The sequence below is a fragment of the Martes martes genome, assembly GCF_963455335.1.
Source record: "Martes martes genome assembly, chromosome: 14".
NCBI classification, from domain to species: Eukaryota; Metazoa; Chordata; class Mammalia; order Carnivora; family Mustelidae; genus Martes; species Martes martes.
Genome location: NC_137902.1, coordinates 63,715,021 through 63,739,626, shown reverse-complemented (window position 1 = coordinate 63,739,626; position 24,606 = coordinate 63,715,021). Strand labels below are relative to the sequence as shown.

General features: G+C 40.9%; 1 pseudogene across 1 annotated transcript; it reads left to right on the top strand.

Moving 5' to 3' along the window:
* The first annotated feature begins 1,718 nt into the window (after nt 1-1,718).
* LOC308355023 (glyceraldehyde-3-phosphate dehydrogenase-like) lies at nt 1,719-22,793 on the top strand (annotated as a pseudogene). Its single transcript has 3 exons — nt 1,719-1,838; nt 18,341-18,531; nt 21,779-22,793. The product of its transcript is annotated as a glyceraldehyde-3-phosphate dehydrogenase-like (transcript).
* The last annotated feature ends 1,813 nt before the right edge of the window (nt 22,794-24,606 follow it).

Genomic DNA, 24,606 nt, shown 5'->3' with positions numbered 1-24,606 from the left:
ATAAAAACAGACACATCGACCAGTGGAACAGAGTAGAGAGCCTAGATATGGACCCTCAACTCTATGGTCAAATAATCTTTGGCAAAACAGGAAAAAATATCCAGTGGAAAAAAGACAGTCTCTTCAATAAATGGTGCTGGGAAAACTGGACAGCTATATGTAGAAGAATGAAACTCGACCATTCTCTTACACCGTACACAAAGATAAACTCGAAATGGATAAAAGACCTCAAAGTGAGACAGGAATCCATCAGAATCCTCGAGGAGAACATAGGCAGTAACCTCTTCAGTATCAGCCACAGCAACTTCTTTCAAGATATGTCTCCAAAGGCGAAGGAAACAAAGGCAAAAGATGAACTTTTGGGACTTCATCAAGATCAAAAGCTTCTGCACAGCAAAAGAAACAGTCAACAAAACAAAGAGGCAACCCACGGAATGGGAGAAGATATTTGCACATGACAGTACAGACAAAAGGTTGATATCCAGGATCTATAAAGAACTCCTCAAACTCAACACACACAAAACAGATAATCATATTAAAAAATGGGCAGAAGATATGAACAGACACTTCTCCAATGAAGACATACAAATGGCTACCAGACACATGAAAAAATGTTCATCATCACTAGCCATCAGGGAGATTCAAATCAAAACCACATTGAGATACCACCTTACACCAGTTAGAATGGCCAAAATTAGCAAGACAGGAAACAACGTGTGTTGGAGAGGATGTGGAGAAAGGGGAACCCTCTTCCACTGTTGGTGGGAATGCAAACTGGTGCAGCCACTTTGGAGAACAGTGTGGAGATTCCTCAGGAAATTAAAAATAGAGCTTCCCTATGACCCTGCAATTGCACTGCTGGGTATTTACCCCAAAGATACAGATGTAGTGAAAAGAAGGGCCATCTGTACCCCAATGTTTATAGCAGCAATGGCCACGGTCACCAAACTGTGGAAAGAACCAAGATGCCCTTCGACGGATGAATGGATAAGGAAGATGTGGTCCATATACAATTGGACATTTGATAGTTATTTAGAACACAATGCCATCAGCTAACTTTACCTAATTGAATATATGGAACATATATGGAACACTTTGCCCAGCTACAAGAGAATGCATATTCTTTGAAAGTCCACATTGAACATTCAACAAGATAGACTCTATTCTGGATGATAGAATAAACCTCAACTAACTTAAAAGATTTTGAAATTAAACTAGAAATAAATAACAAAAAAGCTATTTGGAAAATCCCCCCATACTTGAAAATGAAGCTACACGTTTCTAATTAACTTATAAAGGAAGAAATCACAAGGGAAATTAAAAAACATTTTTAACTGAATGAAAATGCAGCATCTCAAAATTAGTGAGACACAGTGAAAGCACTACTTAAAGGGAAATTTATGTCTTTAAAAGCTTATGTTGTGAAAGAGGTCTAAAATCAATTATTTAAGCTTCCACTTGAAAAAGGTGGAGAAAAAAATAAAGCAAAGCCAAAGTAAGCAAAAAGAAGGAAATTGTAAAGAGAAGAAGTCAATGAAGTTTCCAGAGGAAGACTTTGTGAATTCTGAGAATAACCATAATTTATATTGCCTTTAAGTTCTTTATTGTTACTATTCTTGTCTTCTCTCTCCTGTCTCCAGCACGTGCTAAGAGCTACATCTTGGTCTCCCCAGTCATGGAGACCTGAAAGTAAGGTCTGTTATGAAAGTAGAGGCAAAATGTCCCAGTGTTGGGCAACAGCAGCCAGACAGAAAATGATTTCAGATGATAAGAGGAAATTTGTGGAGGAGCAGAGCAGTGGCGTAAGGCCAGCTGGCGGCAGCAGTAGTGAGCCACAGGTAGGATAGACGAGAATCATACAAAGTTTTCCTGGAAATTCCTAGAGAGATGTGGACAAAGAAACCTGGAAAAATATTGGGCTTTGTATAGTCACCCAGGATCAGGACTCTGAGATTAAGGAATTAGGGAAATATGTTACCTCATGGGCTACTTAAGTGTGTAATATTTGAGCCAATGATTTTGGTAAAGCTATTTTCTCTTTTCTCTATGGTTAAGAATGGGCATCACTAGAATTCTTCACTGTGAGGAAAGGGTAATGTGCTTAATTTAGGAAGAGAATTGGTTGATGAGACATGAGAGTTCAAAGGGGAGGCTACAAGTAATAATGCATGTGGCCTAGGATGTTTCAACCGTACGCTGCCATATAGGAACCAATGTGTTAGGCCATGGCCACTTTTAAATAGTGGGGACTCCTACTAGATCCCATCTTGATTTCTCATGTAACACCTTTCCCATTTATTGTGATTTTTTTTTTTTTTTTACTGATTAAAGTGTACAAGAAATCAAGTTTTTGGGAAGTCATTTTTTTAGCAAATATTTATTGAATACTTTCAAAATGCCATGCACTATTTTAAGTTTTGGAGATGCAGCAATGAACATGAGAGACACCTTCTTGGCTTTCATGATACCTACCTTCTAATATGAGGGAAGATAGAAAACATACACCTGTGGTTAAAAAGTAAATAGAGAAGATAATTTCAGTGCTATCAAGAGGAAAATATCTTGTGATTGACTGACTGGCAGAGAAGTGGGAGTGACTTTAGACAGAATGATCAGGAAAGGCCTCTTTGCACAGTGGCATCCGAGTTGATGTTGAATGATGTGAAGACAGCCCTCCATGTGAAGAGCCTTCCAGTAAAAAAAAGGACAAGCCTTCAAGCTGGAATATGCTGTTTGCAGCTGGATTGGTCTAGGAAAGGCAGCCACAAATAACAAAGGAGATCTATGGCATGATTCAGGAGAACTATTTCTTGTTCTCCTGCCACCACCATTTAACTCTGCTCTTCAACTCTTTTCACCTGTTAAATGGGTGTAATCAGTGCCTCTTCTGTTTCCCAAACTTACAGGACAGGCAGAAACATTGGATCATATAATGTATGTGAAAACAACCCGAAAATCTAAAAGGAATCCTCTAGCCAGCTGAAGTTTAGGATGAGAACAACCACTGACAGCTGGAGAGCTGCCTGATCTCCTGCAGAGGCCAGAGGATCACCCACTAAAGTTTTCTTCACTCCGGTTCATTTGCTTACATGTGCTGGAAAATTAAAAACAAACAAACAAACAAACAAAAACCCAAAATGGGTTGTCCTCTGCCCTCCCCCAGGATAAAGGTATTAGTGTTAGTTTAAGAAAACAGGTTAGGACCTGTGAAAGGAAAATGCTAGGGGAGAGTAGAATGTGTTTCAGTATTACATTATTCCTTGGAACGGTAGGGAGGAAGAGACCTTCTTACTTGTCAGTATAGTTTAGCACCAAACCATGCTGTACTTAGGCTCCTGCCCAATCCCAGAACCACATTCTGCCTGAAATGGGGCGAATGCTTTAGGGATATGTTCAAATTACTTCCATCAGGGCAAAGCCAATAAATGCATTAGGGAGCTTTAAAAAAGCTTTTCTCTTGTTTAAGAGGAAGATAAATAATTAGATTTGAGTTTATGACCCTGGTTTTTAGGACAAGTTTTAAAACTAGTTTCCAGCCCCACAGTGATGACTGCAAAATGCACACACGTTCACACGCACGCGTGCGTACACACACACACACACACACACACACACACACACACTGGTATTTTGAAGATACCAGCCTATTATTCATCCAGGATGATTCCAGCTAAATGAAACAGAACAGGAAGGAAACAGTTTCCAGGAGACAGAGGTACACCGAAAGGAATCCACTGCTTTGGGAGAATTGAAGAAAGGTTAGTCAAATTTCACAGACAGTCTACAACTCTTCATGAATAATCTATGAAAGAACTAAAAATAGGACAGCCTTCCACAATGCTGAGTATTTATGAGGTAATAATAGAACATGCATGTAGATTGCTTACTGGGGACATCTCAGGCCATCTGAACGGTTATCTCATTTAGGGAAGTACTTTGTATCTACAAATATATAGATGGGGGTGTAGTTCCTACCGAATGATGTAATTTATGGAATTTAATGTAGCCTCCTTAAATCTAAATCTTTTAGAAGGATGGTAACAATTCTATTTCGCCACCATCTATGAAATGTCCTAGGGCCACATTTAGATGGATGACAGGCAGCAAGCTGAGCTATAAAACTAGTTCCTTTCCTCAAAAGTCTTCATGCCTACTTAGGGCAGAGGTGACAAATCTGTAGAAAAGCCTTTGATGAACATTTCTGTTGCTTTTGACCCCTCTCCACTTCCATTTAAGAAGACTGGATTCAGGGACGCCTGGGTGGCTCAGCAGGTTAAGCCTCTGCCTTTGGCTCAGGTCATGATCTCAGGGTCCTGGGATCGAGCCCCGCATTGGGCTCTCTGCTCAGCAGGGAGTCTGCTTCCCCCCTCCCTCTCTGCCTGCCTCCGTGCCTACTTGTGGTCTCTGTCAAATAAATAAATAAAATCTTTAAAAAAAAAAAAAGAAGACTGGATTCATAACCAACATTTAAAAACTAAGATATCACTTGAATTTCCAATTTCTCTTAAGAAATAGCCCAACTGCACTAGGCTTGTGTTCTTGCATGTGCTATGATTATTTGGCATGGAGGGGCAACTCCCTCTTGGACTGGACATGTTGATCTTTTTCCCTAGGTCCTGACCTGGCCCACTTATGTCCTCCTTCAGTTGGTTTTTAACCCCTGATTTGGAGACATTATGTATGATTGTCCCCCACCTCTCTTGTTGCTTTATGATGCAAGGTTTGGCACATAAGCATATCTCTATCTTGTAAGTAGATTTTATTTTAAATTCAGTTGTAGGTCAGTTTTCTGGAACTAGACCCATTTAGCCATAGGAAAATATTATATTCAATTTTACAAATATTAACTGAAGTCCTACCAAACGCAAATCACTATGCAAGGCACATGGGAAAGAGGGCACATGGAACGATAGATACAGATCTTGCTTCCAAAAAGTCCAGGAAAGACCATTAATGTTTATTTAACATATAGTGCATTTGAAATGAAAACATAGTGGAAATATAATTTGCAGTTACCTTCTAGATTACAGAAAAAAGAGTTTCATGTTGCATGTTTTATCCTGAAACCTGTTTCCTGTGGATAAGCAAAGATAATCAGTGGATGTTGATGGTTGTCAGTATTCAGAAGGAAAATGTTGAGAAACTGTTAGAAATTTAGAGGTGAATGGTACTTGTTTACTTAGCATTTTAAAAAAGGTTTTGAGCCATTATATTGTTTTTCTATTTAGGAAGATGCAAAATATAGAGTGAAAGGAGAAGAGAGAGATGGATAGAGAAACAGAAAAGGGAAAGGATAGAAAGAAAGAAAGATGATTTTTCATCTTTACAAAGGCTATGAAAGCTAGATTGCTGAGTTGGAACTAATGAGGAGGGGAGATACACTTATATGTGTAATCCTGATCTGACTGTTGACGGAGAATGATAAAGACACTTCTTCTATCAAAGCCAATGTCTTTCACGTTGGGAATTCAGATCAGTTGTCAGACATTTGACACAGGTGATCATTCCATTCTTCTAGAAATACTTTGGCTTGCAGGATACCACACATTCTTGGTTTTCCTACCTTACTGGCTGCTCCTTTTCCGCTTCTTTTACAGATTACTCCTGATTCCCTCAGTCTTAGTGGTAGAGTGATCCCAAGCCTCGTTTGCTTGAGCTTCTTTGCTTTTCTACCGACTTGTACTCCCTTAGGGGTTTCGTCTGCCTCATGGCTTTAAATGCTGTCTGCATGATAACGATCCTTGAATACATACCTCAGCCAAATGCATATCTCAAATACATACTCCAGACTGGTTGAGTCTTAACATCTCCACTTGGTATCTAATAAATAGAGATCTCAGTTTTAACACGCACAAAAGCAAATTCCTCATGTTTCTTCTCCAAGTTGCTTCTCCCTCAATTTCTCCTTCTCAGATAATGGAAAGGCCATCCACTTTGGTTCAGGCCAAAAACATTTAGACTTGTCTGTTTCTCTCACCCTATGTTTAATTTGTTTGCAGATTATTTTTGATCTGAAAAATCCAAATTCATACAACTTCTTATGACTTTCATCATTATCATCTTGGTATAAGCTATCATCATCTCTTTCCTAGGTTATGGCAATTTGGGGCTCCCATTATTATCCCACCAACAGTCTATCTTCAACATGGAGACTGGAAAAATTATTTTCATATATAAGATTATGTCCATCCTCTGCTCAAAATCCTCCAGTGGCTCCTTATTTCACTAAGAGCAAAATTCCAAGTTCTTACAATGGCTTCTAAACCTACAAAATCTGGTAGTTCATTACTTTCTGAGCTCACCTCCAACAACGTATTCTTCCTCACTAGATTGTGGCCCTACTTTCCTTTTTCCTACCTGAAATTTCAGGGATGCCCACTGACTCTGGTCCTTTGCTTTTTTCCTGCTCAGAATGCTAATACCAAAGGTAAATGCTTTAGTCCTTTGCTCAAAAGTTAAAACTTCTCATGGAGACCTTTCCAAACCATCTCGATCAAAACTTGACCTCTAATATGAGTCAGACACCTCCAGTCCCTCTAACTTCTCTATTTTCCCTCATAGAAATGATCACCTTACATACTGTATCTTCTGCTTGTTTGTGTTTTTTGTACCCTACACTTAAATGTAAGTAGACATTTGTTTGGCTATATTTCCTAGGCTGTACTTTTCATTCTCATGACTTATTTATTTTATAACTGGAAGCTTCTTAATCGCCATTACTTATTTCACCCTTTCCTTCACCCGCCTTCCCTTTGGCAACCACCAGTTTTCTGTTTATGAATCTGTTTCTATTTTTTGTTTCCTTGTTCTTTGTTTTATTTTTTAGATTCCACATGTAAATAAAATCATATGGCATTTGTTTTTCTCTGACTTATTTCACTTAGCATAATATTCTCTAGGTCCATCCATGTTGTTGTGAATGACAATATATCATTCCTTTTATGGCTGAGTAATATTCCATCATATATACATGGTACATCTTCTTTACCCATTCATCTATAGGGATGCTTTGGTTGATTCTGTATCCTGATTATTGTAAATAATGCTGCAATAAATAGAGATGCATATATTTTTTTCAAATTAGTGTTTTCATTTCCTTTTGGTAAGTATCCAATAGTGGAATTGCTGGATCATATGGTATTTCTATTTTTAAATTTTTAGGAAACCCCATTTTGTTTTCCATAAAGGCTGCATCAGTTTGCATTCCCAACCAATAATGTACAAGGTTCCCTTTTTTCCACATCCTTGCCAACACTTGTCACTTCTTGTTTTTGTATTCTAACTATTGTTACTGGTGTGAGGTGATATTTCATTGTGGTTTTGATTTGAATTTCCCTGGTGTTCAGTGAGAGCATCTTACCACGTGTTTGTTGGCTATCTGTATATCTTCCTTGGAAAATGTCTATTCAGGTCCTCTGCCTGTTTTTTTTTTAAATTAATTTATTTATTTTAATAAACATATAATGTATTTTTATCCCCAGGGGTACAGGTCTGTGAATCACCAGGTTTACACATTTCACAGCACTCATCATAGCACACACCCTCCCCAATGTCCATATCCCCACCACCCTCTCCTGTCCCCCCCTCCCCCCAGCAACCCTCAGATTGTTTTTTTTTGGATTGAGTCTTTTATGGTTTGTCTCCCTCCTGATCCCATCTTCTTTCATTTTTTCTTTTCCTACCCCCCCTAACCCCCCCACATTGCATCTCCACTTCCTCATATCAGGGAGATCATATGATAGTTGTCTTTCTCTGATTGACTTATTTCGCTAAGCATAATACCCTCTAGTTCCGTCCACATCGTCGCAAATGGCAAGATTTCATTTCTTTTGATGACTGCATAGTATTCCATTGTGTATATATACCACATCTTCTTTATCCATTCATCTGTTGATGGACATCTAGGTTCTTTCCATAGTTTGGCTATTGTGGACATTGCTGCTATAAACATTCGGGTGCACGTGCTCCTTTGGAGCACCACGTTTGTATCTTTAGGATATATATCCAGTAGTGCAATCGCTGGGTCCTAGGGTAGCTCTATTTTCAGTTTTTTGAGGAACCTCCACACTGTTTTCCAGAGTGGTTGCACCAGCTTGCATTCCCACCAACAGTGTAGGAGGGTTCCCCTCTCTCTGCATCCTCGCCAGCATCTGTCATTTCCTGACTTGTTAATTTTAGCCATTCTGACTGGTGTGAGGTGGTATCTCATTATGGTTTTGATTTGTACTTCCCTGATGCCAAGTGATGTGGAGCATTTTTTCATGTGTCTGTTGGCCATCTGCATGTCTTCTTTGCAGAAATGTCTGTTCGTGTCCTCTGCCCATTTCTTGACTGGATTATTTGTTCTTTGGGTGTTGAGTTTGCTAAGCTCTTTATAGATTTTGGATACTAGCCCTTTATCTGATATGGCATTTGAAAATATCTTCTCCCATTCTGTCAGTTGTCTTTTGGTTTTGTTAACTGTTTCCTTTGCTGTGCAAACGCTTTTGGTCTTGATGAAATCCCAATAGTTCATTTTGCCCTTGCTTCCGTTGCCTTTGGTGATGTTCCTAGGAAGAAGTTGCTGCGGTTGAGGTAAAGAGGTTGCTGCCTGCGTTCTCCTCAAGGATTTTGATGGATTCCTTTCTCACTTTGAGGTCCTTCATCCATTTTGAGTCTATTTTCATGTGTGGTGTAAGGAAATAGTCCAATTTCATTTTTCTGCATGTGGCTGTCCAATTTTCCCAGCACCATTTGTTGAAGAGGCTGTCTTTTTTCCATTGGACATTCCTTCCTGTCTTGTCGAAGATTAGTTGACCATAGAGTTGAGGGTCTATTTCTGGGCTCTCTATTCTGTTCCATTGATCTATGTGTCTGTTTTTTGCCAGGACCATACTGTCTTGATGATGACAGCTTTGTAATAGAGCTTGAAGTCTGGAATTGTGATACCACCGACTTTGGCTTTCTTTTTCAATATTCCTTTGGCTATTCAAGGTCTTTTCTGGTTCCATATAAATTTTAGGATTATTTGTTCCATTTCTTTGAAAAAAATGGATGGGATTTTGATACAGATTGCATTAAATGTGTAGATTGCTTTAGGTAGAATAGACATTTTCACAATATTTGTTCTTCCAATCCAGGAGCATGGAACATTTTTCCATTTCTTTGTGTCTTCCTCAATTTCTTTCATGAGTACTTTATAGTTTTCTGAGTATAGATTCTTTGCCTCTTTGGTTAGGTTTATTCCTAGGTATCTTATGGTTTTGGGTGCAATTGTAAATGGGACTGACTCCTCAATTTATCTTTCTTCTGTCTTGTTGTTAGTGTAAAGAAATGCAACTGATTTCTGTGCATTGACTTTATATCCTGACACTTTACTGAATTCCTGTATAAGTTCTAGTAATTTTGGAGTGGAGTCTTTTGGGTTTTCCACATATAGTATCATATCATCTGCAAAGAGTGATAGTTTGACTTCTTCTTTGCCAATTTGGATGCCTTTAATTTCTTTTGTTGTCTGATTGCTGAGGCTAGGACTTCTAGTACTATGTTGAACAGCAGTGGTGATAACGGACATCCTTGCCTTGTTCCTGACCTTAGCGGAAAAGCTTTCAGTTTTTCTCCATTGAGAATGATATTTGCGGTGGGTTTTTCATAGATGGCTTTGATAATATTGAGATATGTGCCCTCTATCCCTACACTTTGAAGAGCTTTGATAAGGAAGGGATGCTGCACTCTGTGAAATGCTTTTTCAGCATCTATTGAGAGTATCATATGGTTCTTATTCTTTCTTTTATTAATGTGTTATATCACATTGATTGATTTGCAGATGTTGAACCAACCTTGCAGTCCTGGAATAAATCCCACTTGGTCATGGTGAATAATCCTTTTAATGTACTGTTGGATCCTATTGGCCAGTATTTGGGTGAGAATTTTCGCATCTGTGTTCATCAAGGATATTGGTCTGTAATTCTCTTTTTTGATGGGATCCTTGTCTTGTTTTGGGATCAAGGTGATGCTGGCCTAATAAAATGAGTTTGGAAGTTTTCCTTCCATTTCTATTTTTTGGAACAGTTTCAGGAGAATAGGAATTAGTTCTTCTTTAAATGTTTGGTAGAATTCCCCTGGGAAGCCGCCTGGCCCTGGGCTTTTGTTTGTTTGGAGATTTTTGATGACTGTTTCATTTTCCTTACTGGTTATGGGTCTGTTCAGTTTTTCTATTTCTTCCTGGTTCAGTTGTGGTAGTTTATATGTCTCTAGAAATGTATCCATTTCTTCCAGATTGTCGAATTTGTTGGCATAGAGTTGCTCATAGTATGTTCTTATAATTGTTTGTATTTCTTTGGTGTTGGTTGTGATCTCTCCCCTTTCATTCATGATTTTATTTATTTGCATCCTTTCTCTTTTCTTTTTGATAAATCTGGGCAGGGGTTTGTCAATCTTATTAATTCTTTCAAAGAACCACCTCCTAGTTTTGTTGATTTGTTCTATTGGTTTTTTTTTTGGTTTCTATTTCATTGTTTTCTGCTCTGATCGTTATGATTTCTCTTCTCCTGCTGGGTTTAGGCTTTCTTTGTTGTTCTTTCTCCAGCTCCTTTAGGTGTAGTGTTAGGCTGTGTATTTGAGACCTTTCTTGTTTCTTGAGAAAAGCTTGTACCGCTATATATTTTCCTCTCAGGACTGCCTTTGTTATGTCCCACAGATTTTGAATCATTGTGTTTTCATTATCATTTGTTTCCATGAATTTTTTCAATTCTTCTTTAATTTCCTGGTTGACGCATTCATTTTTTAGAAGGATGCTGTTTAGTCTCCATGTATTTGCGTTCTTTCCAAATTTCCTCTTGTGATTGAGTTCTAGGTTCAGAGCATGTGGTCTGAAAGTATGCAGGGAACGATCCCAATCTTTTGATACTGGTTGAGACCTGATTTATGACCCAGGACGTGGACTATTCTGGAGAATGTTCCATGTGCACTAGAGAAGAATGTTTATTCTGTTGCTTTGGGATGGAATGTTCCGAATATATCTGTGATGTCCATCTGGTCCAGTGTGTCATTTAAGGCCTGTATTTCCTTGTTGATCTTTTGCTTAGATGATCTGTCCATTTCAGTGAGGGGAGTGTTAAAGTCCCCTGCTATTATTGTATTACTGTCAATGTATTCCTTTGACTTTGTTATTAATTGGTTTATATAGTTGGCTGCTCCCATATTAGGGGCATAGATATTTAAGATTGTTAGGTCTTCTTGTGGGACAGACCCTTTGAGTATGATATAGTGTCCTTCCTCATCTCTTATTATAGTCTTTGGCTTAAAATCTAATTGATCTGATATAAGGATTGCCACCCCAGCTTTCTTGTGATGTCCATTAGCATGGTACATTGTTTTCCACCCCCTCACTTTAAATCTGGAGGTGTCTTCGGGTCTCATATGAGTTTCTTGTAGGCAGCATATTGATGGGTTTTCTTTTTTTATCCATTCTGATACCCTGTGTCTTTTGATTGGGGCATTGAGCTCATTAACATTCAGGGTAACTATTGAGAGATATGAATTTAGTGCCATTGTATTGCCTGTAAGGTGACTGTAACTGTATATTGTCTCTGTTTCTTTCTGACCTACTCCTTTTAGGGTCTCTCTTTGCTTAGAGGACCCCTTTCAATATTTCCTGTAGAGCTGGTTTGGTGTTTGCAAATTCTTTCAGTTTTTGTTTGTCCTGGAAGCTTTTTATCTCTCCTTCTATTTTCAGTGATAGCCTAGCTGGATATAGTATTCTTGGCTGCGTGTTTTTCTCATTTAGTGCTCTGAATATATCATGCCAGTTCTTTCTGGCCTGCCAGGTCTCTGTGGATAGGTCCGCTGCCAATCTAATGTTTTTACCCTTGTATGTTATGGACTTCTTTTCCTGGGCTGCTTTCAGGATTTCCTCATTGTCGCTAAGACTTGCAAATTTTACTATCAGGTGACGAGGTGTGGACCTATTTTTGTTGATTTTGAGGGGCGTTCTTAGCATCTCCTGGATTTTGATGTTTGTTCCCTTTGCCATATTAGGGAAATTCTCTCCAATAATTGTATCCAATATACCTTCTGCTCCCCTCTCTCTTTTTTCTTCTTCTGGAATCCCAATTATTCTAATGTTGTGTTGTCTTCCTTTGCCATATTAGGGAAATTCTCTCCAATAATTGTCTCCAATATACCTTCTGCTCCCCTCTCTCTTTCTTCTTCTTCTGGAATCCCAATTATTCTAATGTTGTGTCGTCTTATGGTGTCACTTATCTCTCGAATCCTCTCCTCGTGTTCCAGTAGTTGTTTGTCTCTCTTTTGCTCAGCTTCTTTATTCTCTGTCATTTGGTCTTCTATGTCACTAATTCTTTCTTCTGCCTCATTTATCCTGGCAGTGAGAGCTTCCATTTTTGATTGCACCTCATGAATAGCTTTTTTGATTTCAACTTGGTTAGATTTTAGTTCTTTTATTTCTCCAGAAAGGGCTTTTATCTCTCCGGAGAGGGTTTCTCTAATATCTTCTATGCCTTTTTCGAGCCCGGCTAGAACCTTGAGAATTGTCATTCTGAACTCTAGATCTGTCATGCTACCTATGTCTGTATTGATTAGGTCTCCAGCCTTCGGTACGGCCTCTTGTTCTTTTTTTTGAGGTGAGTTTTTCCGCCTTGTCATTTTGTCCAGGTAGGATTTGCTTTCTCCTGCTGTGGAATTCCGCTGTTCTTGGTGACTGAAGTTGGTTTTGGATGGTTTCTTGTTGATCTTCTGGGGGAGGGGCCTGTTGTAGTGATTCTCAAGTGTCTTTGCCGCAGGCGGAATTGCACCGCCCTTGCCAGGGGCCGGGCTAAGTAATCCGCTCGGGTTCGCTTTCGGGAGCTTTTGTTCCCTGAGCGCTTTCCGTAGAGTTCCGGAGGACGGGAATGAAGATGGCGGCCTCCCAATCTCTCGGCCCGAAGGAGCCGAGAGCTTGGGGTTCCGCTCCTCAGTGCGCTGTCAGAGCAAAGCGCCCAATAGCCCCGCCTCCCTGGCTTGCGGTCGCGCCTCGAGGAAAGCAGTCAATTGTTGGAGCTGGAGAAAAGCGCCGGGTCGCTTTTGTCTCCGCGGCCTCCGGCCGCGCTCCGAGTCCACCCAGCCTGCGACCGGCACAAGGTAACCCCGGGCTTAGAGCTCACTCCTCGGCTTTGTCGCTATAGCCGGCTTCCCCGCTCTAATACCTGCGAGCTCTGCGGCACTCAGACACCCCCAGTCCTTCTGTGACCCCGCGGGTCCTGGGGTTATGCTGACCCCGCCTGGGTTTCCCCCCAGTTTAGCCTCTGGAGCGATGTCTCCCAGTGGAGCCGACTTTTAAAAGTCCCGGTTTTGTGCTCCGTCGCTCCGCCGCTTGCCGGGTGCCGGCCCCTCCCCCCGGGGTCTATCTTCCCGTCGCTTTGGATTCACTTCTCCGCAGGTCCTACCTTTCAGAAAGTGATCGATTTTCTGTTTCTGGGATTGTTGCTCTTCTTCTCTTCGATTTCCCGTTGGATTTATAGGTGTTCACAATGGTTAGATAAGCTATCTAGCTGATCTCCTGCTACCCGATGTCGTCTCAGCCTGCTACTTCTCCGCCATCTTGACTCCTCCCCCCCCTAATGTTGTGTTGTCTTATGGTGTCGCTTATCTCTCGAATTCTCTCCTCGTGGTCCAGTATTTGTTTGTCTCTCTTTTGCTCAGCTTCTTTATTCTCTGTCATTTGGTCTTTTATGTCACTAATTCTTTCTTCTGCCTCATTTATCCTAGCAGTAAGAGCTTCCATTTTTGATTGCACCTCATTAATAGCTTTTTTATTTCAACTTGGTTAGATTTTAGTTCTTTTATTTCTCCAGAAAGGGCTTTTATCTCTCCAGAGAGGGTTTCTCTAATATCTTCTATGCCTTTTTCGAGCCCGGGTAGAATCTTGAGACTCATCATTCTGAACTCTAGATCTGTCACGTTACCAACGTCCGTATTGATTAGGTCTCCAGCCTTTGGTACTACCTCTTGTTCTTTTTTTTGTGGTGAGTTTTTTCGCCTTGTCATTTTGTCCAGATAAGATTTGCTTTCTCCTCCTCCAGAATTTCACTGTTTATGGTGAGTGAAGTTGGTCATGGCTGTGTTTCTTGTTGATCTTCTGGGGGAGGGGCCTGTTGTAGAGATTCTCAAGTGTCTTTGCCCAAGGTGGAATTGCACCTCCCTTACCAGGGGCCAGGCTAAGTAATCCGCTCAGGTTTGCTTTCTGGAGCTTTTGTTCGCTGAGCGCTTTCCGTAGAGTTCGGAGGACAGGAATGAAGATGATGGCCTCCCAATCTCTGGCCCGGAGGAGCTGAGAGCTCAGGGTCCCGCTCCTCAGTGGGCCCTCAGTGAAAAGCACCCAACCGCCCCCGCCTCCCTGGCCTCCAGTCGCATCTAGAGGAAAGCGCTCAATTGTTTTCACCTGGAGAAAAGCGCCCGGTCGCTTCCGTCTCCGTGGCCTCTGGCTGTGCTCCAAGCCCACCCAGCCTGCAACCGGCTCAAGGTAACCCTGAGCTGAGAGCTCACTCCTTGGCTTTGTCGCTCTAGCTGGCTTCCCCACTCTAATACCTGCGAGCTCTGTGACACTCAGACACCTCCGGTCCTTCTATGACCCCGCGGGACCTGGGGTTACGCTGACCCCACGTGGGCTTCTCCCCAGTTTAGCTCTGGAGCGATGTCCCTCCGTGGAGCAGACTGTTAAAAGTCCTGATGTTGTGCTCCATTGCTCCGCCGCTTGCCAGGAGCCGGCCGCTCCCCCCGCAGTCTGTCTTCCCATCGCTTTGGATTCACTTCTCCACAGGTCCCACCTTTTAGAAAGTGATCAATTTTCTGTTTCTAGAATTGTTGCTCTTCTTCTCTTCGATTTCCCATTGGATTTGTAGGTGTTCGCAATGGTTAGATAAGCTATCTAGCTGATCTCCCGCTACCTGATGTCATCTCAGCCTGCTACTTCTCCACCATCTTGACTCCTCCCCACTCTGCCTGTTTTTAATTGGAGTATTAGTGGGTTGTTTTTTTTTTTTTTGCTGTGTGTGTTGAGTTGTATAAGTTATTTATATATTTTGTATATTATCTCCTAAATGTTATATCACTTGCAAATATCTCTCCCATTCAGTAGGTTGCCTTTTAATGTTTTATTCATTTATTTATTTATTTTATATCTTTTCAGCGTAGCAGTATTCATTGTTTTTTGCACCACACCCAGTGCTCCATGCAATCCGTGCCCTCCCTAATACCCACCACCTGGCTCCCCCAACCTCCCACCCCCCCCCCCCCCGCTTCAAAACCCTCAGGTTGTTTTTCAGATTCCATAGTCTCTCATGGTTCACCTCTCCACACCGTTCTCCAAAGTGGCTGCACCAGTTTGCATTCCCACCAACAGTGTAAGAGGGTTCCCTTTCTCCACATCCTCTCCAGCACACGTTGTTTCCTGTCTTGCTAATTTTGGCCATTCTAACTGGTGTAAGGTGGTATCTCAATGTGGTTTTGATTTGAATCTCCCTGATGGCTAGTGATGATGAACATTTTTTCATGTGTCTGGTAGCCATTTGTATGTCTTCATTGGAGAAGTGTCTGTTCATATCTTCTGCCCATTTTTTAATATGATCATCTGTTTTGTGTGTGTTGAGTTTGAGGAGTTCTTTATAGATCCTGGATATCAACCTTTTGTCTGTACTGTCATGTGCAAATATCTTCTCCCATTCCGTGGGTTGCCTCTTTGTTTTGTTGACTGTTTCTTTTGCTGTGCAGAAGCTTTTGATCTTGATGAAGTCCCAAAAGTTCATCTTTGCCTTTGTTTCCTTCGCCTTTGGAGACATATCTTGAAAGAAGTTGCTGTGGCTGATACTGAAGAGGTTACTGCCTATGTTCTCCTCGAGGATTCTGATGGATTCCTGTCTCATGTTGAGGTCTTTTATCCATTTCGAGTTTATCTTTGTGTATGGTGTAAGGGAATGGTCGAGTTTCATTCTTCTACATATAGCTGTCCAGTTTTCCCAGCACCATTTATTGAAGAGACTGTCTTTTTCCCACTGTATATTTTTTCCTCCTTTGTCAAAGATGATTTGACCATAGAGTTGAGGGTCCATATCTGGGCTCTCTACTCTGTTCCACTGGTCGATGTGTCTGTTTTTATGCCAGTACCATGCTGTCTTGGTGATCACAGCTTTGTAGTAAAGCTTGAAATCAGGTAACATGATGCCGCCAGTTTTATTTTTGTTTTTCAACATTTCCTTAGCAATTCAGGGTCTCTTCTGATTCCATACAAATTTTAGGATTATTTGCTCCAGCTCTTTGAAAAATACCGGTGGGATTTTGATCGGAATTGTTGCCTTTTAATTTTGTTGATGCTTTCCTTCACTGTGCAAATCTTTTTAGTTTGATGTACTCCCAATTATTTATTTTTGTTTTTGTTCCCTTTGGAACAAAGGGATCTGGATCTGGGAAACAGATCCAGAAAAATACTGCTAAGGCCAGTGTTCAAGAGTTTATTGCCAATGTTTTCTTTCAGAAGTTTTAAGGTTTCAGGCCTTATATTTAGGTCTTTAGGCCATTTTGAGTTTATATTTGTGTGTGGTATAAGAAAGCGGTACAGATTCATTGTTTTGCATGCTACTCAGTTTTTGAAGGAAGAGATTTTTGTCTGTTTTGCTTATTGCTGTACTCTTCCTACCCAGGATAATATAGAGTTTGGCCTCAATAAGTAGCTACTGAATGAAAGAATAAAAAGAAGTGGTGGAACTAATTATTTTATCGGATAGCAACCTGGTTTAAACACCAGGTGGCATCTGGCACCACAGTTCCAAGATAGTTTCCTAGATCATAATTTAGGAGAGGAGGTGAGTACAAGGCAGCTTGTGATATGTCATTTAATAGAATCCATTTGGCCTTTTTTCTTCTTTATCACCAAGTCATATACCATCCTCCATTCCCTCCGCACCTCTACCATGAGGCCATATGTATAAGTTGAAGGGAGGGGTACTGGCAAAATAGTGGAGAATGGCATGAGAGTCTGGCCACCTGTCTCTGTAGCTTACTTGTGCCTTCTGGACTTCCTCATGCCTGATACTGATAGTGACTCTTCTATCTTATGATGGATTGCTGTTGAGTCCTCTAAATATTATGCTTTTGTGGGTCTGGAAATCCAGCTTCTGATGGGAAGCTCTGGCCACATGATCTTATATTTTAGCTAGGAATGAGTGGCATATGAGGGAGCTCTTTTTAAATGGTGTAGGAATCTCTGAAGTAAATAGAATGAGCCCTGCTACAAATATAGACCTAGAAGTCTATGTTACCATTCTCTGATTAGAGCTCACCATAAACTCTACACATCTGTTGTCAACACAGATAACTCTAATACCATTGGTCAGTTAGGTATGATGCCCCAAGTAGAAGGGCAGCTTGTACTGTACCTTGGACATGTTGCAGATCTCTTTCCTGCTCTGGGATCCATTCAAAGATCTAAGTTTTCCAAGTCTCTCAGTAAATGGGTGGAAGCACTATTCCAAATTGTGGCATATGTTTTCCACCATAGTGGTGGGGTTTATGAGATGCTATAATTTTTCCCTCATTTTGGAGAGGATGTCCCAGCATACAATCTTGGCTGGAGAGGGAAATGAGAAGGCAGTTTCTCGGTCTTCCATTTGGTATTTCTCACTATAATAGCCCTTAACCTATAGGCTAAAAAAGCTATGCATAGGTCCTAACAACTATCAAGTATATTTACTCCAATTATACACTCAGACACTGGGGAAATGATGGTAGTGTGGGTCCACAGAGCCCAGTGGACCCATAGTAAGCAGGGTGTGGGCCAGAGCTCCATTTATTGCATGTACCCGTATTAGCCCCACTAAAACAGAGGTCCATTTTGGTGTTTTGATGTTTTGATATAAATGTTAATGGTTGTATGACTCTGTCTTACAATTCTCATCCAAATGTTTGGATATTTATTTTTCTCAAGTATAAAGTTACTTGAGTAAATGGACAGAGGTCCCTTATGGAAAAATCGTTACCAAATAACTTTTCATGGTGTCATGGAATTCTTTTTCCTGGAGACATGACATTTCCATTGGTCAGTGTATTCCAGGTCTGAGAGAGGCTCGGGTCTGGATATTGGACAAGTTTGTGAATTTTTATTGAGGTATCCACTCCAGCATCTTGATCATTCATCCTTAATTTCTTTTCATTGTACAGCTTGAGCAATTTTCAAAGGCTGCCCATTTATCATGACATTTGGAGTGCCGTGTTCTATTAACCATCTCCAAGTTTCTTTACAGGTTAGCTCCCTTGATTATTACTTTGACCTTTCTATTTATTATGACAATTGTGTCCACCTTGCTATTTTCAGTTAAGTGGATTCTTTTCAGTGGATTCAGTTACCTGGATTCTTTTATTTGGGGATCCTCTCATGTCCATTGTTATCAGGGAGCCTAGTTCTTTAGCAGGATCTCTTATTGCCCTGGACAACCAAAGACGGCTGTCACTGAGCTTCTTATTGATGCTAGTGCCCCTCTTATTGGCACGTTACTTAACACTTTGGTAAATGGATTATCCTCTAGGCCTTTTCTTAGAACACTGTAGATGGGTGGATTTTCTGGCTTCATGTATTATATCTAATGTAGCAGCCTCACTTCTCTGAATCTTTTGATTACTGTCTTTGCCATCTGTCCCATTTCTGCTTCATTAGGTGTGGGCTATTGCTTTGTCCAAGCTTCCAAGAAACACCCTAGCAGCATATTAGCACTGTCTCCTGGGGTCCTTGATGGGGTGTAAATCTTGGATCACAGGAGACTGCTTATATATTGTAAACTTATCCCTTTCCAACTTCTCATTCTGTTCTCCTTGATACATCATACTCAGGTTGCAATCCCATGTAAACTCTCCTGGTTCCTGCTGAGAAATGTTGGCTAGTAGTGCAGCTTCTTTGACATATAGTTTTTAACTTATTTTAGTGGACCAGAACTACACCAGATGGTTTTTTATAACTTTCTCCATGATCTGGTGGCCAGGAGAAAAGATGGGACAGATCATAAGATGTGTGTTATTTTGCAAGTACAAAAGCTTCTATACTGTCTTTAAGCAAAAGTGTAATGGGGAGTGCAAGCCTTTAAAGAGAGAGAAATGGACCACTTTTGAGTAGGTAGAAGATTCAGGGGAGTCTGAATATACCCAAAGATTCAAGATGTTCTAGTGCGTTGACCAATATGTTCCCATCTCAAGTCTCCATGTCCCACTCCTTCCCAGCCAGAACCCTGCCTGCCTTTATTATAAAAGACATGGAGGCATGGAAAATTCAACCTTCTCTGTAGCTCTTTCTGGGTCCCAAATGCAGTTTTTCTGCCCTCTGGTTGCAGGAAATGAGAGTCTTTTTTATATTACTGTGGAGGCCCTTAAGATCTCTACCACCTTATGCTGGTATTATTTTACTCTCGGGCTTTCATTTCCATCTCAGTTCTCCATTAGTGGGATTTTTTTCAATAGTTGCATCATAACTGCACACTAGTGATAGGATTCTCAATTTGGAGCTAGGTGATCTAGGTTGTATGTTCCATTTTATAGTCGTCTTCCTAGAATCATATTTGGCAGTGACTGTCCTAGGTTGGCTTCCTCAGGTGACTGTGACTGTGAGATTTGCATGCAGGAGGTTAATTGAAGAGTGCTTTTAGTAACAACACCTGTGATGAGTGAGAGTTGCTTCACTGGGCACAGGGAGAAATTGAATTGTGATGTAGTTGCAGGAGAGACCTCAAGAGCCTTTGTACTCTAGCACCACCAATCACTGGATGCAGCTGCCAGTAAGTGGGAAGTGTATACTTTTATCCTAGAGTGATTCCTGGGAAGGAACTCAGTTGTGAACTATCAGCAGTCTGTACTCCTGGCAGCTGGAGAAATGGGTGCCTCAGTCTTAGAGGAGGATTTGGGCGATGGACCACAAAGTTCACCACAGTTCCCAGTAGAGATATGTTGAATGAATGATTGAATGGTCTGTAGTTACAAGCTTCTGGAATGTAGGTTCCTTTTGGGTTATTATATAATAATTAGCATAGCATCTTCCATATAATAGTTGATTGATCAGTATGTGTTCAGTTAATATATGAAAGAATAAATTTTAGAGCTCTTGTCCATCAGTAACTATTCTAGGTCCCAGTCAACACTTTGGAGGTTTTAACCATAATCCTTCTGCAGTTCAGTTTTATAAATTTGCCATTCCCACAAAGAAGGATGATGTAGGTTTACTATTTGTGTGGAACAGTGACTGGGAAGGTCACTTTGAAATGTGATGATGTGAGTGGGTACTACCTTAGCCAAACTGAATTGCAGCTCTGACTTTCAACCACGATGTAGAACCCACTAGGGCATGGTGGATGTCAATTCACTGGCATGCATGGACTTAGATAGATCCTGAGTCTTGTGTGCTGCGGAAATGCCTATTAGTTTCACTCTGAATACTTAAGAGCATACCAGACATGCTTAAAAATTCTTTCTTGGAAACAGATTGTTGGTAAGTGCTTTATTTCCTCTCTAAATACATAGTTTGTCACCACATGCATTAATTCTTCATTAAACGATGTCAACATTCTACTCGGTAGAAATAATTGTACCCTTTTCTTAGGTGCAATTATCCTGATGAAAGTAATTAGTCAATACAGCTACTTAAGAAGGAGCCCTGCATTTGGAAGAGATTCAACTTATATGTACAATGTGGTAGGGATTTAGCTTGGCACTGGATTCAATTTGGCAACACGTACAACTTCACAGAGGGTCCCTTGGTTGTCCCCCCCCACCCCAAACGTGATGTCCCAAGAAAATCTGGTGCAAAGAAAACATACTTACATGTATTAAGACCTAAAGCATACCTGTTATTCTGACAAAAATTATTTGTATACATTATTATTTTTAAATCCACATAAGAAAATAGGATCCTAATTTTGCTTTATTCTTCCCTGCTTGTTTGCCAACTCACTGGACCTTCAGCTAATGTTGTACATACACATAAATCTCTCCCTTGCCATCAACTATGCATTTGGAGTTTGGATTTTGCTAAAACAAATATAAGAAAGCACATCTTTAATGGTGTGAGATCTGAAGCAGTGAGGGTGGACAGTTCCTATCAAATTTTATTTTTTTTTATATTTTGTTTATTTTTTTATTTGACAGAGAGAGAGAGAGAACACAAGCAGGGGGAGGGTGAGGGGGAGAAGCAGGCTCTCCATGGAGCAGGGAGCCTGACGTGGAGCTCCATCCCAGGGCTCTGGGATCATGACCTGAGCCAAAGGCCGATGCTTAATGATTAAACCACCCAGGTGCCCCAGTTCCTACCAAATTTTAAACTGTAAGTTATTCTCAAACAGTCTCCTTCTGTATAAAGAAGTAAAGAAATTATTTCAAAGACTCTCAAATCTCCACTGTTAAATTTTCTGGGGGTAATGCTAATCTTGATAAAGATTTGTGTTACACCGGTGTTTGCAACCATCAAAATTTAGAATGATCATTTTATTTCAAAGGAAAAGACTTGAAACAAATATTGAATTCTAATGATATGTATGTCAAAGCATTTACAGACAAAGTTGCCAATGCCTATACTTTAATTTGAAATGAATAAAAAAATAATATGAGTTAGCCTTCTGCTCCTCCCCATTCCACAGATAGCTACATCTTTTGGTGCAGTGCCAGGCACATCCTGGAAACATGAGGGTGAAGGTTGGAGTAAACTGATCTGGCCATATTGGTCACATGGTCACCAGGGCGGCCTAAATCTGGCAAAGTGGATATTATCACCATAAAGTAACCCCTTCATTGACCTCAACTACATGGTCTACATATTCTGGTATGATTCCACCCACAGCAAATTCAACAGCATTGTTAAAGCTGAGAATAGGAAAATTGCCATCAGTGGAAAGCCTATCTCTATCTTCCAGGAATGAGATTCTGCCAGCATAAAGAGGGTGATGCTGGTGCTGACTATGTTGTGGAGCCACTGTAGTCTTCACCACCATGGAGAAGGCTGGGGCTCATTTGAAAGGTGGGGCCAAGAGGGTCATCATCTCTGCCAACTTCTGCTGATGCCCCCTTGTTTGTGATGATTATGAACCCTAAGTATGACAACTCCCTCAAGATTATCAGCAATGCCTCCTGCACTGCAACTAACTGCTTGGCCCCCTGGCCAAGGTCATCTATGACAACTTTGGCAGCATGGAGGGACCCATGACTGGAGTCTGTGCCATTACTGCCACTCAGAAGATGTGGATGGCCTCTCTGGGCAGCTGTGGCATTATGGCCAAGGGGCTGCCCAGAACATCATCCCTGCTTCTACTGGAGCCACAAAGACTGTAGCAAGATCATTCCTGAGCTGAAATGGGAAGCTCACTGGCATGGTCTTCTGTGTCCCCACGCCCCAATATGTCAGTCATGGATCTGACCTGCTGCCTGGAGAAGGCTGCCAAATACAATAAAATCAAGAAGGTGCTGAAGAAGGCAACAGAGGACCCCTCAAGGGCACCCTGGACTATGCTGAGGACCAGGTTGTCTCCTGCAACTTTAACAATGACACTTGCTCTTCCACTTTAAATGATGGAGCTGGTTTTGCTCTCAGTGACCACTTTGTCAAGCTTATTGCCTGGTATGATAATGAATCTGGCTACAGCAACTGGGTGGTAGACCAGTTCCCTGGACCACCAACCCCTGCAAGAGAAAGAGGAAGAGAGAGTTCCTCAGCTGCGGGGGAATCTTTGCCCCAACTTGTTCCCCAACACATTGAGAATCTCCCAACCTTTACACAGTTTCCATCCCAGAACATTTGAAGAAGGGGAGGGGTTTGGGAAACCCTATGTTGTCAGGTAAATAAAATATATTGTACCCAGCCCCCAAAATAATATGAATATAAGGATGGATAGATAGAGAGTTATGTGGTAAATAAGTAGAGTAAGATGTTAATGCTAACAATCAGGTCATAGGTGTAAGGGTGTTCTGTGAAAAATTATTCAAAATTTTTTACATGTTGGAAATTTTCATAATAAAATATTGGAAATAATCACCATTGGCACTCCTCTTGCAGTGTTCTTGAGGCAAACTTTGATCGACATGGGGTGAAAATCCTATCAATCCAATATTCATTGAGTACCTACCTTGACAAAATTTGGTGCTGGGTATGAGATTTTATTGAGATGCCATGCTTAGTAGTCATCCTCTTAGAGTAGTCCTCTACTCTTACATACGACTAGTGTAGCAGCTCTAATCTCTCCCTTTAACTCCAATTCCAGCAGGAAGAATACAGGCAAATGTATCCCAACACTCTAGGATTCATGGATTGATGTATTTAGGCCTCCCTCCCTTCCTCCCTCCATCCCTCCATCCCTCCCTCCCTCCCTTTCTCCCTTCTTTCTTTCCTCCCTTCCTTCCCTCCCTCCATCCATCCATCCTTCAGTGTGCACTTTATTTCTCTGTTTGGTGTGAACCATTGAAATAGTATTTAAGACACAGTTCTATAATCAAGAGGCTTAAAGTGTAATGGGGATCTCAGCATGAAGTCACTATTCCTGCAAGTTCTACTCTGACCTTTTTTATTCATACTTTCAGACAAAAATCACTTCAAAATGAGGGATGTGATGTAAGATATATGAAAATATACTTGTGTGCATCTGGAAAACTTCAAAAGTAGCATTTTTAAAAATTTTCCTGGTAATTTCTAAAGCCACAAAATATTCCAGTCACAAATAAAAAACCAAAGCTTTCCTGTGGGAAACTTTAGAGAAAACCTAACAAAACTTTCCCCAATTGGAGTAAACCATTAAATACTTAAAAGCATTTTAGTAGCATATAAAACCAAACCAAGTTCTCTGAAAATCATGGGGCCAAATCAAATGCTAAGGTTTAAAAAGTCCCAACTGACTGCATCTCACCCAGGTCCTGCCAAGGGAGTTACTGCTCCCTCCAGAGCTGTCTCCTTTTTTTATTGGTTTTAATTAAGTTTTACAGAATAAATTAGTTCACCATATTTGAATTACATTTGCACACAGAGATGAAAAGTTCTTCTTTCTCCCTTCCAAATCAGGGCTTTACTGCGGAAAAAGCAATCTGTGTGATGCAACCACCATTGAAGCTCCAGTCAATAAAAAAAGTCCAATGAAGTGGGAAGGAGAGGAAATGGGAAAAAGAACCAAAGAGGAGGAAGCAAAAGCAGAGGAAGCAAATGGAGAACAGAGAAGAAAAAACTAGGGAAAGTAGATGAAGCCACAGGCAGCCAATGACTTGATATTCTTAAGAGCCGAATGCCAAAATCTTACTGTGAGATTCTAAATACATCTCTGGTTCCTTTTGCCAGTAAACTGCTCGTTGAAAGTCTTCATATCCCATTGTTTTCCATCAGAAATAAGAGTGCCAGATACTCTGTGATCCTAAGAATCAGCGATCCAGATCCCAGGTTCTTGGCTTTTTAAACGATTTATTTATTTATCTCAGAGAGGTGGCCTGGTGGGGTGTGGGGAGGGGCAGAGGGAGAGGAAGAGAGAACCTTAGGAAGACTCCATCCGGAGCCCAGAGCCTGACACTGGGCTCAATTTCAGGACCCTGAGATCATAATTTGAACCGAAATCAAAAGTTGGATGCTCAAATGAC